Source organism: Pteropus alecto, unplaced genomic scaffold (genome assembly GCF_000325575.1).
Source record: "Pteropus alecto unplaced genomic scaffold, ASM32557v1 scaffold94, whole genome shotgun sequence".
NCBI lineage: Eukaryota > Metazoa > Chordata > Mammalia > Chiroptera > Pteropodidae > Pteropus > Pteropus alecto.
The window spans coordinates 8,120,173-8,132,479 of NW_006437736.1; the positions used below are offsets into that span (position 1 = coordinate 8,120,173).

General features: G+C 40.4%; 1 protein-coding gene across 10 annotated transcripts in view; it reads right to left on the reverse strand.

Annotated features, from left to right (window-relative positions):
- The window catches only part of ANO4 (anoctamin 4), a 332,447-nt gene that overhangs the window by 284,548 nt on the left and 35,592 nt on the right, over nt 1–12,307 (reverse strand). The window lies entirely within an intron of this gene.

Here is a 12,307-nt window from a genome sequence, read left to right on the forward strand (position 1 = left end):
GGAGACGGAATCCGATTCCACAGGTAGAGGACTCAGTCTCCAAAGACCATCGTAAGCCCAGGCCTATGCTTCTGATCTGACGAGCTACAAATTGAAGATTCCAATGAGCTTCTCCAACTCAGGATGCCAAGTACAAGTCCAGGTTGTCAACTGTACTTTTGACCAACTGGCTATAAATCAGAGGTTCTCATGACTCCCTCTTTGTGCTTGATAAATTTGCTACAGCGGCTTACAGAACTCAGAGAAACATTTTACTTCCGAAATCACCAGTTTATTACAGAAGGATATAACTCAGGAATGGCCAGATGGAAGAGATGGGGCTTCCATGCCCTCTCCAGGCATCCACTTTCCCAGCACCTCCCCAACCTCCGAGCTCTATCCTTCCGAGTTTATAATGGAGGCTTCATTACATAGTCATGACTGATTAAATCACGGGCAATCGATTCACCCTCCAGTTCATCTCCCCTCCGAGAGGTCTGGGGGGTGGGACTGAAATTCCAACCCTCTAATCTCACGGCTCTCCTGGCACCCAGCCCCCATCCTTAGGTGCATACTAAAAGTCACCTCATTAACATAAGAAAAGACACCTTAATCACTCTTTTCACTCAGGAAAATCCAAGAGTTTTAGGAGCTCTGTGACAGAAATGGGAACAAAGACAAAATATATATCTCTTTTTTTTTTTTCGAATTAGTGTTTTTGTTTTCTTTGGATAAATATCCAGAATTTTCAAATATTCATGTGTTTAATAACGAAAAAAATTTTTTTAATTAATTTTTTATGGTGACGTTGGTTAACGAAATCCAGTGTTTCGACTACACGTTTTAACAGTAAGGCATATATATATTTACACTGTGTATTCCCATAGTTAGATTTCTGTCACTACATATTTGACCCCCTTTACCCTGTTTACCTCCCCTTCTCCCCCCTCCCTCCTTCCCTCTGGTAACCACTAGTCTATTGTCCATGTCCATGAGTCTGTTTATCCTGTTCATTTGTTGCTTTTAGGTTTATATCCCACATATAAATGATATCATGTGATGTTCAACTTTTTCTGTCTAGCTTATTTCGCTTAGCATGATTGTCTCGAGGTCCATCCATGTTTTAAATATATATTTCTTATTACAAATCACAATATCACACCAAGATATGAGAACAACCTAAGTGTCCATGAATGAATAAAGATGCAGTGTGTGTGATATTGTGACATTACACATACACACACAATGAAACATTATTCAGCTACGAGAAAAAAAGGAAATCCTGCTATTTGCAACACAGATGGAACTTGAGGGCCTTATTCTTAGTGAAAGAAGCCAGACAGAGACATATATTGCATGGTATCACCTATGGTAGCATCTAAAAAAAAAAAGTCAAACTCATAGAAACAGAGTATAAAAGTGGTTGCTGGGGGCTGCGGGGTCAGGAAAAACCGGAAGTGGTTGAAAAAGGGTACAAACTTTCAAAAATGAATAGCTAGCTAGCTATTCCTGCGTAATTTCCAGGTTCGATTCATAATGCTTGGCTCTGTGAGAAGACAAACATCTAAAATACTGTCACTAAAATACAGTCCCTTAGGGAGCTTACAGTCTAATGAAAGAAATAACAGGACACAAATAAGTACAACAAAAAGGAGAAAAAACATAGAAAATGATTATGACTTAAAGAATAAGAAGTAATACAAATAATTCAATTAAAAAATAGGGGGAAGACTAGAACAGGCACTCCACAGACATAGAAAGAGATGTTCGACCTCATTAGTTACCACAGAAAATACAAAGTATAACCACAATAAGGCACCGTTTCACATCCACCAGACTGGCAAAACATAAGCCAGACAATCTCAGGTGTTGGCAAGGATGCAGAGCAGCTAGGACACTCAGGTCGCTGTGGGAATTTAGTTTATGTGTGTAAAGTGCTTAAACTAACACAGTTCCCCGAATAACACTGGTTCGTTTAACATCATTTCATTAGAACGTTGATAAGAAAAAAAGTAATAATTCCCAGCTAGGCCACTATCTGTGTAGAGTTTGCACGTTCTCTCCATGTCCATGTGAGTTTTCTCTGGGAACTCCAGTTTCCCAGTCTGAGTGAGTGTGGTGTGTGTATATCTGTCCAGGGCTGGGTCTCACCTTGTGCCCTGAGCTTCTAGGAGAGGCTCTAGCCACCTGCGACATTGAACTGGAATAAGAGGGTTGGAAACATCCTTTTGCTTAAAGTTGCAGCTTCTAAGAACTTATCAACAATGCTAACTGAGCACTCACTGAACTGCCAGGCAGAGAGGAAACACTACGTGAGTTCGCTATCAATCATCACCGTCATGGTTATCAATGAATTATGAGCTCTCAGAGGAAGTATAAACTGATATAACTAATCTGGAAAACGATATAGCCTTTAATACCAGGTTCACACCCTCTGGCCCAGCAATTCCATTCCCTGTATAACCCTAGAAAAACCCTTGCACCCGAAGATATGTACAAGATAATTCAAAGCAAAACAGTTCCTAATTTCCCAAAAATGGAATCATGAAAATGTACACAAATGGTGGAATGGAGAAATATATTGGGTATATTAATACACGAGAATACTATACAGTAGCACAAATGAATGAATTACACTTGCCCACAACATAGATGAATCATCAAATTTATCTTGAAGTGAAAAAAATCTCAAATATACTGTATGATGCTGTTTATATAAAATTCAAAAACTATACATGTATTGTTTAAGGATAAGAATGTATAGTACAGGTATAAAATAAAGCAAGAAACTAAAATAGTTTCTTTTCCATTCCCTGTATAACCCTAGAAAAACCCTTGCAAGGGTTTTTCTAGGGTTATACAGGGAATGGAATTGCTGGGCCAGAGGGTGTGAACCTGGTATTAAAGGCTATATTGTTTTCCAAATTAGTTATATCAGTTTATACTTCCTCTGAGAGCTCATAATTCAGTGATAACCATGATGGTGATGATTGATAGCTAACTCACGTAGTGTTTCCTCTCTGCCTGGCAGTTCAGTGAGTGCTCAGTTAACATCATTGATAAGTTCTTGGAAGCTGCAACTTTAAGCAAAATGATGTTTCCAACCCTCTTATTCCAGTTCAATGTTGCAGATTTTTTATTTAAAAATAAAGCAAGAAAAACCTCAAACTTAAGAGACTGCTCTAATGGGGGGAGAGGAAGGGAATGGGATCAGGGAAAGGCCTCAGGAGCATTCAACGGCAACGCTGATGTTCTTTTGTTTAAACTGGATGGTGGATAAACAGGTGTTTGAGGTCATGTGATCCTTTATATCTCGCATACATTTTATAAATATTTAATATCTACGCAATAATAAAAACCTTTTTTAAAAAAGAATTTAAAAAGAAAGAGGTCACTTCTGACTGGGAGAAACTGGACAGACTGGTCATCATGGCATATAGGATATTTCTTGGGTATCGGTTTAACTGGTTGGTAGCAGTTTACTGAAACACTACCTTGGGATTCTACAGCTGCATCAGGCTCCAAGGGGAAAAAAATCGACACTCTATTAGCAATGCCAATCTGGTCACTGATCATAACACTCCCTGAGGTTTTGGAAGCCCTGGGTTGAGGTTTTCCTGGTCCATTGTCTTTCCCTTATGCCATGGGGTCTCCCAGTGAACGAAATGTCATGTGTTGGGGGTTGAAAGAGATATGGAGATGTGAGGGTGAGGGGATACAGCACGCCGGGCAGAGGGGCAAGAACATCATGAGCATTTAAGGAAAACCGAAGAGCATGTTGGGTCCTGGCCGAAATCTGCTAGTTCTAATTTAACCCATTCCTTTTCCATAGAGTCAGTGGTATGGGAAGTTTTAGTGCGTAAATCATACTTCAAAAATTACTTAGATTTGGCTCCAAAATGTGTATTTTTAAAGTATATCCAATGATATAAGAATTCTCAGCAACTTAAACCAATAGGTTAAGTTTGGATTCCAGATACCCATCAACACCAAAATCCTCCCTCCCTTCGACCCTCCCTTCTGCTACCTTCTAAGTGCTAGGCACTGTGCTTTGCCTAAAAGATAAACAAATAGAGTCCCTGCCCTCCAAGGATCTTAGCAACAAACTAGAGACAGATAAGTAAATGCAAACGACAACACACTGTGACAGGGCCTCTCGCACTCTGTTAACTATGAGATCTGTGGATGTCCAGTGCTTTTCTACTTCACCTGCGCCATCACTCCTGCCAGAGAGAAGGGGTCAAATATGAGCCAGCAGGTCCTAGCCACAAGTTCTCCTTACCTCCTTCAATGCAAGAGCTGCTCTGAAGTCCTTACTTACACCTGAGAGAATCCAAGGCAACTGGCAAAAAGTACTTCCTTTACTCTGACTCTGACTCAGTTTTTATAATCTTTTCCAAATGAACATTTGTTTTTAGTTGTTCTGTTCCACCTGTCCAAGAGGATTGTGTGTGATTATCAGATAGAAAATATGGCTTTGAAGTTGGAAACATAAGATCAAAATTCATGTAATGGGAAGAAGCAGCAAGAATCTGAACTCCTAAGCCAGTAATTTTAAAACTGTAGTATGCCTAAGAATAACCAGTGCTCTGTCTAAAATGCAGATGCCCAGGCCTGGGATCCAAGAAATTTACATCAGTAGACCTGGGGTGAGGTCCACAAACCATATGAATAGTATTCCAGGTGATTCTGATACTAGTAGTCTAAGGAGAACCCTCTTAAGCACCACTGACATCGGCTAAAATAGTCACTATAATTAAAAGTTGAGCTTTGAGCTTCCTGGTAACCAAAGCAAAAAGGAGAAACAGTATAATATATAACCATCACTATATGCAGAGAGACAAACATTTCATAAATTCTAAAAGTAATATAACATGTTTTTATTACTATCTACATAATAAACAATCTCTAAGCAGAATTATTTGAAATTTGTAAATGTTTTTTCCTGAAAGTTTAGATGATTCAGTTGAGAAAAAATTATGTGGAAATACATCAAACAGTACTCAATAAAATTCTAAATTCATTTTATTCCTGGAAATATGTGTTAAGCCAATATCTTACAACCGACTTATAATTCTAACTCTAGCTCCTAAGCCTCTATAAGAGATGGCTTTCATGGTATGTCTTTAAGTTCAAATAACTTAATGGAGCCCTGCTATAGAACTATAGAGTGGGAAGCACAGAAGTCATATTTAACACGGGAGTGAAAATGTATCCTTCTGGAATGAAGCTGTACTTAATTATGTCCCAAGAAAAATCTAACAGATTTCCTAGGAGTAATCTACAATCCAAATGACTTTCCCTTCTATAATAATAATTCTTTATATTTGTATATCCCTCTACAACTATACCAAGATTTTCCATATTCATTTAAGTCACACGACAAACTTGTATGAAAATTTCTAACAGACTCATATCACGAATTGAGAAACTAGGCTCAGAGATGCTAAGGAATTGCCCATAGACAACAGCTGATAAAGACAGAGGCAAGAATGAAACCCAGAGGTGTCCTGGTCCATGCCCATGAGATAACCACACTATAAACTCTCATTGTTAGAGCATAATACCAAAGTAACAATTAGATTTTTACTATCTTCATGAATATTCTATTGATCTTTCTGAATTATTTATTAAGAGGTCAGATCAATTGCAGGAGCCAGCTAGATCTTTCCTTTGTATTAAAATCACAAATGCATATCTCTCAGGATATCTTTGCATCCTTGATGAGGAAAGTGAGATTGATAAGAATGCATAATTTTATCATTTAATGAATGCCACCCAAGAAAATTGACTTTAGAAGTCTTCTTGCAAGAAAGCATGGATGTTCTGTAGGCTTAAAAATGACTGTGTAAATTGGTTTTCTGTCTTTGTATTTTGGTTGTTTCCTGGTTTCAGAAGCTATTTGACACATCATAAATAGCTACCTATACAGATGGTTTTTCACACATTAGATGCTACCACAGGCACAGAGATTCATGACATGACATTTTTAATACCTGTTAATTACTTAGATTTAAGGGAGTCAACGTCTCTTTGAGATTTTATGAAAACAGAATTGCACAACCAAAATAAATGCTACTCCTACTCTCCCTGAAATGTCTGAGTGTAATGTGAACTCATGGGGAAATTTGAAAATTTAGAGAAATTGTAACATTTTAAGTGACAGAAAAATATCTTCTGTCTTTCGAAGATACTAGTAAAAATATTAACATAAAAGTATGGCATTTACAACTCTAAGCTATAATAAACCAAATAAAGCAAGTCAGCTCAACAAATATATTGAGGACCTATACTGCATAGGCCTTGTGCTAAAAATAGACTGAAAATACAGAAATAAGGCAAAGTTCCCGACCCAGGGGCACTCAGAGACCCAAGAGAGAGCTGGATATGTAAGCATGTAAATTAAATTGCACTGTAATGAGGGCAGAAATGTTAAAAGGTACAAAGTGAGAGTTACAACCTTTTCTATGGGTTTCAAAGGATTTATAATCCCCATCACCTTCATTCCACCCACTCTGATTAAGAAATAAATGCATTACAAAGCATTGAGGACTTGCCTACGGTCTCTATAGACACTGCTTTTGACCTTGTTTCCTATTGATGTAGCGAAGAGAGGGGAGTCTTAGGTGAGACGAAGACTCCTAACTTCTACTCCTGCAATTCTACAAGATGTGTTTTGGCGTTCCTCAAATCATAGCTTCAATTTTTCCTATTGTTGTTTTTTTAATACAACTTCATTACATTAATTACATTTACACTTCCAGCATAAAAAAAAAAAATGGGACTCAAAGGCAGCTCAATGTACAATTCAATGTGGCGTTCAGAGGAGAACTTAGATTTGTCTAAGGTTCTCTGGCAAATAAGTTGTGATTTGAGACTTAATAATTTAGTCTCAAAATTCAGACTAACAGTCCTCCACAAGAAGTATACTTTGCTATTCCCTCAGGGCATCAATGAAGTGTTTCATTCCTCCCAGTTTGGAGAAAACTCAAGGTTTTGCCAAATTTTCCTTCCTTCTCATACATTTCTTAAATAAAGCAATTTGACATTTTTACTCACTGTAATCATTGCCCTTCTCAGGTAGAACACTTTCTCCTTGCAAACTCTAATAGCTGTAATGATGATATAATCAAGTGAGCGGCACCATTAACTCACCTGTAACCAGCAATGACTGCTGGACTCACCTCTTGTCATCCTCAATAACACTGTGACCCACAGCATCAGTTCTCACTTTATACATAATCAGCACCAGTCCTTCCACAAGTTTGATTGAGCGGTACCCCAAGGAAGCATAGGAACAAAAATGATCATCTGGTAATTACCTCAGTCAACCATGGGCACCAGGAGGTTTTCCACAGTTTAAAAGTAGCCTGCAGCTAAATGTATTATGTCCCCCTAGAGGCCTCCCCTTAACCCAATATGGCCCCAATCCTTGCTGCTGCTCCTTGAGATGTATAAAAAGGAGATCTTCAATTTAGGACTGCAGTGGTTACTAGGCCTTTTGTTTAGAATTCGCCAAGTGACTTAGGAGTATGGATTCCCCTTATATTGTCACGAAGTAGCACCAAGCCTGGTATACGCTCAATAAACGAGATTAATGAATGAATGGAAGAAATGGGGTATAAGTCATGGTAAAATTCAAGGCCAGTTCACAGCTAAAATAAAGTGCCCAGACCTACACGAGCTGAGAACGGAGCATGGCAGACAGCAGCTGCTGCTCCTGCAGCAGGACGGGAGGGGTGCAGGGGGCTCCACCAAGAGCTGCCCATTTGAAAATTGGGCATTTGTGAACAGGTGACTGTGGAAGGAGAAGGGAGACAACGTGGCAGCTGCTGGAGAGCAGGGGAGGGGAGACTCACCTGGGTAACATGCCCTCAAGGGTATATATTCCTCAGTGCAAATGAGCCCTGTTCATTTAGGCTGTTTCCTTGGTGGAAATATGCCCTTTTACTTCTGTTATGGCTAAACTGCTTTTAAATCGTAAAAGTCTACGTTTAGTAAATCAGAGAGAACCTGAATAGAGGACAGGGGAGGATGAACACTTCACTTTTCTCGCCTCCCAGGGATTAGCCCGTGGTGACATACACAGGTCTTCATCCTTGCCCCACACAGGCTGACGCGGGTGTGACACAGAGGAACTTCCCAGTGACAGAAAAGTGTCCGCCTGAATATCTTAGAGGGAAACTAGAGGGAATGGGCCTTAGACTAGACTCCACAGCATGAAAGCATTTACATCTGTGTATTTTTAAGAGGTTCATGGAATTTCCAAACAGGAGAAACCTGAGAGATTGACTCAATACTCCTGACTTTAGAGATGAGGGACAGATTTTAGGAAGTTCATTCAGAGTCACACAGCCAGTTCACAGCCTGGGCTCCCCGGCAGCACCCTACAAAGATAAATAAGCTGCAATTCGAGGAGGAACAACATGGTGCAAAAAGGTATCAGCTATTAGATCTTGGGGCAGTTACCATCTCTGCCCCATCTTTAATTTTATGGCTAGAAAACAAGGATGACAATTCCAAATGCAGAAGGCTGCTGCTGTCAATGAGTGCGTGGGAAATACCGGACATAGAACCCGTTACACAGTAGGTGCTCGATAAACATTAACCCCACATCTTTTCCCTAAATGTCTCCCCAAATGGCCTTCTCCAAAGCCTAAAGATTCTCTGCATTCCCTTGAGATCAAGATTTTGTGTCACATAGAAACGGAGGTAATGGAGTAACACTGTAAAGAAATGCATGGGAATGTAAACCCAAAATTCAGAATAGCGGTTTCTTCGATGGAGTTAGAAAGGGCACACGGGGACTTCGAATGTTATCAGTATTGTGATATTTTCAGGTTAAGTGGTGGGTATGTGTGTTTTCACCATATTTTTATGCCTTTCCACATGTCTGAGAATTTCATAATAAAATGTTGAAATAGAGATAAAAGAAAAAAATTCCTTGAGGAAATGGCACATGGGACCACATAGTGTTTATATGGGGGCAAAAAAGGAAAACTTGGAGAGTATGGGTAACTGTTCCAGGGGGACAGGCCCAGGGAAGGGGTCCTGGACAGCAGAAAGATGCTGGGGTGCTCCAGAGGGGAAATGGGCTAAGAGGGGCACAGCACGACTTCGACCTCAATCAGTTTCACCTGGCCGTCCTAAGAAATGTAGAAAATTAAAATGTTTATAATTTGTATTTTCTTTCAATCTTTAGGTGTCGGGTATACGTGTCTTTTGGAAAGAAGGAATCAGCCATGTTAGAGGACTCTCATGTCCTCATCAAATCAGCTTGGCCACGCTAAGCATGGAACCCTAGCCGCTAAGCTTCACCCAGGCTTTCCTAATGGCCCTAAGGATGTGGGAAAGAGGATAGAGAGAGAGAGATGACTGAGCCAAGACAGAGGAATCTGCTATTAACTCACGCTCTCTAGATTCTGGTCTCAGCCATGTTAAGAAAGCTCCATTCTAGTCTGTTCTTAATTTGACAAGGATATATGCATTTCAGAAGGCATGAGTGGGTGCTTAATAAATACATGGTATAAAAGCAATGCTCCCACTACACAGATACTGAGAGACTGGGGACTAACGGGACCCAGCGGTAAGATACGAGATTTGGTGTCCAAAGATGTGAGTTTAAATCCATGCTCCAATGTGTCAGCAATGTGTCCCTTTCTAAGTTTCCACACCCTCAAATGAGTATCCTAATACCTACCTATAGTGGGTTAAATATCGCCCACCAAAATATATGCCCACTTGAAACCTCAGAATGTGACCTCATCTGGAACAAGGATGTTTGCAGATGCATGTGAGATGAGGATCTCGAGATGAGATCATTCTGGATTAGAATGGGCCCTACATCCAATGACAGGTGTCCTCGTAAGTGACAGAAAAGCAGACAGACACGCACAGAAAGCAAGCTGGGTGAAGACAGAGGTACAGAGGCAGCAACCAAGGAATTTGTCACAAACCAAGGAATTCCAGGAGCCGCCAGAAGCTGGAAGAGGAAAGGAAGATTCCTCCCTAGAGCTTCTGGAGGGAGCACAGCCCTGCTGACATCTTGATTTTGAACTTCCGGCCTCCAGAACTGTCCGAGAATAAATTTCTGTTGTTTTATGCTACTAAGTGTGTGACAATTTGTTGCAGCAGCCTTAGGAAACTAATACACTACCTTACAGGATCAATGGGATCAAATAATACAATGTATATGAAAGCACACTGCTAACTATTTAGAGGAATATAAGTGGGAGCTGTCATTATTGAATCATAAAGTTTGTGAGAGTAAAATGTCTTCTGGGAGGAAGCACATTCCAGACTGGCCCCTAAGGACACACACCCAGCAGCTCCTTCCAGAGAGGCCAGTCAGAATGCTGGCATCTACCTCCTGGAGCCGGCCTCACTCCACTTGCACTTGAGGAGGATTCGAATGTCACTTGGTACAAAAATAAGGTGCCCATCTGCTCTCAGACACTGGTCACATGGCAAGCATCACACATGGAGGCCTCCATCTGCATAAGCACTCACATCCAAGTACAGTTCAATGTCAGCCTTACTCCAGTCCTGAAAGAGCCAGGACCAAGGGCAGTTGACTCTAGCATCAGAGTCTTTCCATGAACAGTGTCATTCTGGGTCAGAGCAGACAAGCTCCAGGCTAAAGAAGGGCCCACTGCAAGGCCCTCAACTGCCAATCTCTGTCCAAAGAGGCTCATTTAGGACACTTCTGGGTATGATGTGATCCTCATGATGCTTTTCAGCCATTTTTTTCATCTTTCCAGTTTTAATTACAGTTGTAAAATCCTTTGGCAACTGCAGAGTTCTAACAACTGGGTATAAGTAAACAAAGCTATACCAAATCAGATTACATAGACATTTAAATACATAGTCGACCCTCAAACAACAATGGGTTTGAACTGTGTGCATCCACACTATCAGATTTTTCCCCCACAAATACTGTAAATTTCTCCTTAGAATTTTCTTATAATTCTCCTTAAAATTTTTTTTTTCTTCTTATTTTATTGTAAGAATACAGTACTATAACACACATGACATTCCAACTGTGGTAACTACGTTACTGGTAAAGTCACGAGGAGGCTTTTTGTCTTTTTTTCCAATTACAGTTGACATTCAATATTATTTTATATTAGTTTCAGGTTTAAGCAGTGGTTAGACACGTAATTTACAAAGTGTTCCTTCCGATAAGTCTAGTACCTATCTGGCACCATCAGCCATTCCTTTTTAAGGGGAGTATTGAATAATGAATATAATTCTCCTTTATATTAAAATCCATAGTCCTTGAAGGAATGGTGAATAAACCAATCAAAGCAGATTGGTAAAAAGCACAAAAAAAGAGTCATATGTATAGATGGGTCACATAGAGAGTAATATGTATAGATGGGTCACATAGAGAGTCATATGTATAGATGGGTCACATAGAGAAGGAGAAACTGCTGCAGAAACTATAAAAGAAAAGGAATTAAGAGAAAGGTGGGATGGCAACCTTTGATGAATTTTATGGTGATTGCAGACTTCACAATATGCTCCTATGACAGCCGGTCCTGTTCGCATTTTATAAATCAGAACGAACAGGAGGCAGGTTGACAATCTATGTTCAGAGAACAGACATTTACTGATCAGGAAATAATGGGAAGGGTGGACTAAGCAGCCTTCAAAGGTTCCTTCCGAGGCTGAACTTCATCCTCCTCAAATGCAAAGTCTGCAGTGGCTCCACCCTCCACAAGGTCAAGGCTCTTGGCATACAGTACAGCACTGGAGGCCCTCACCATCAGGCCTACCTTAGTAGTTAAGCCAGGCAAAGGAAGGTATATAGGAGTCATCAGAGATGAGAGTGAAAAGAGACAGGCAGGGTCCCCAGTCATGAACAACTACAGAGACTGAGTTTCATTCCCTAGACAACTGGGAACCATTCAAGTTGTATAGGGGTTAAGTGACATAACCAGATTTGAATTTTAAAGGGAATAAGACTCATGGAGAATGGAGACTTCAGAGAAGTCTCCAGAGAGACTCCAGGGAAGACTAGTGACAAAATAACGGTCCAGACAAATGTGATGAGGTGTGAACCAAGACAGGGAGAGTGGGGTAGGAAGGAGTAGACTGAACGAGGTTTACCACCTGGATGTGGGGAGCAGGGAAGAAGAAAGGCTCAGACTCTAGGTTTCTGGCTTGGACGACTGGGTACAATCACCAAGACAGAAAATACCGAAGAGACAGAAAAAACTGGGGCGAAAAGATGGTTTCTGGTTAACCTGAGTTGAGGTCACTGTGGTATACCTATATGGAAATGTCTAAAAAGAAGTCAGAAAGCGTCAGGTGGGAGATCTGAGCC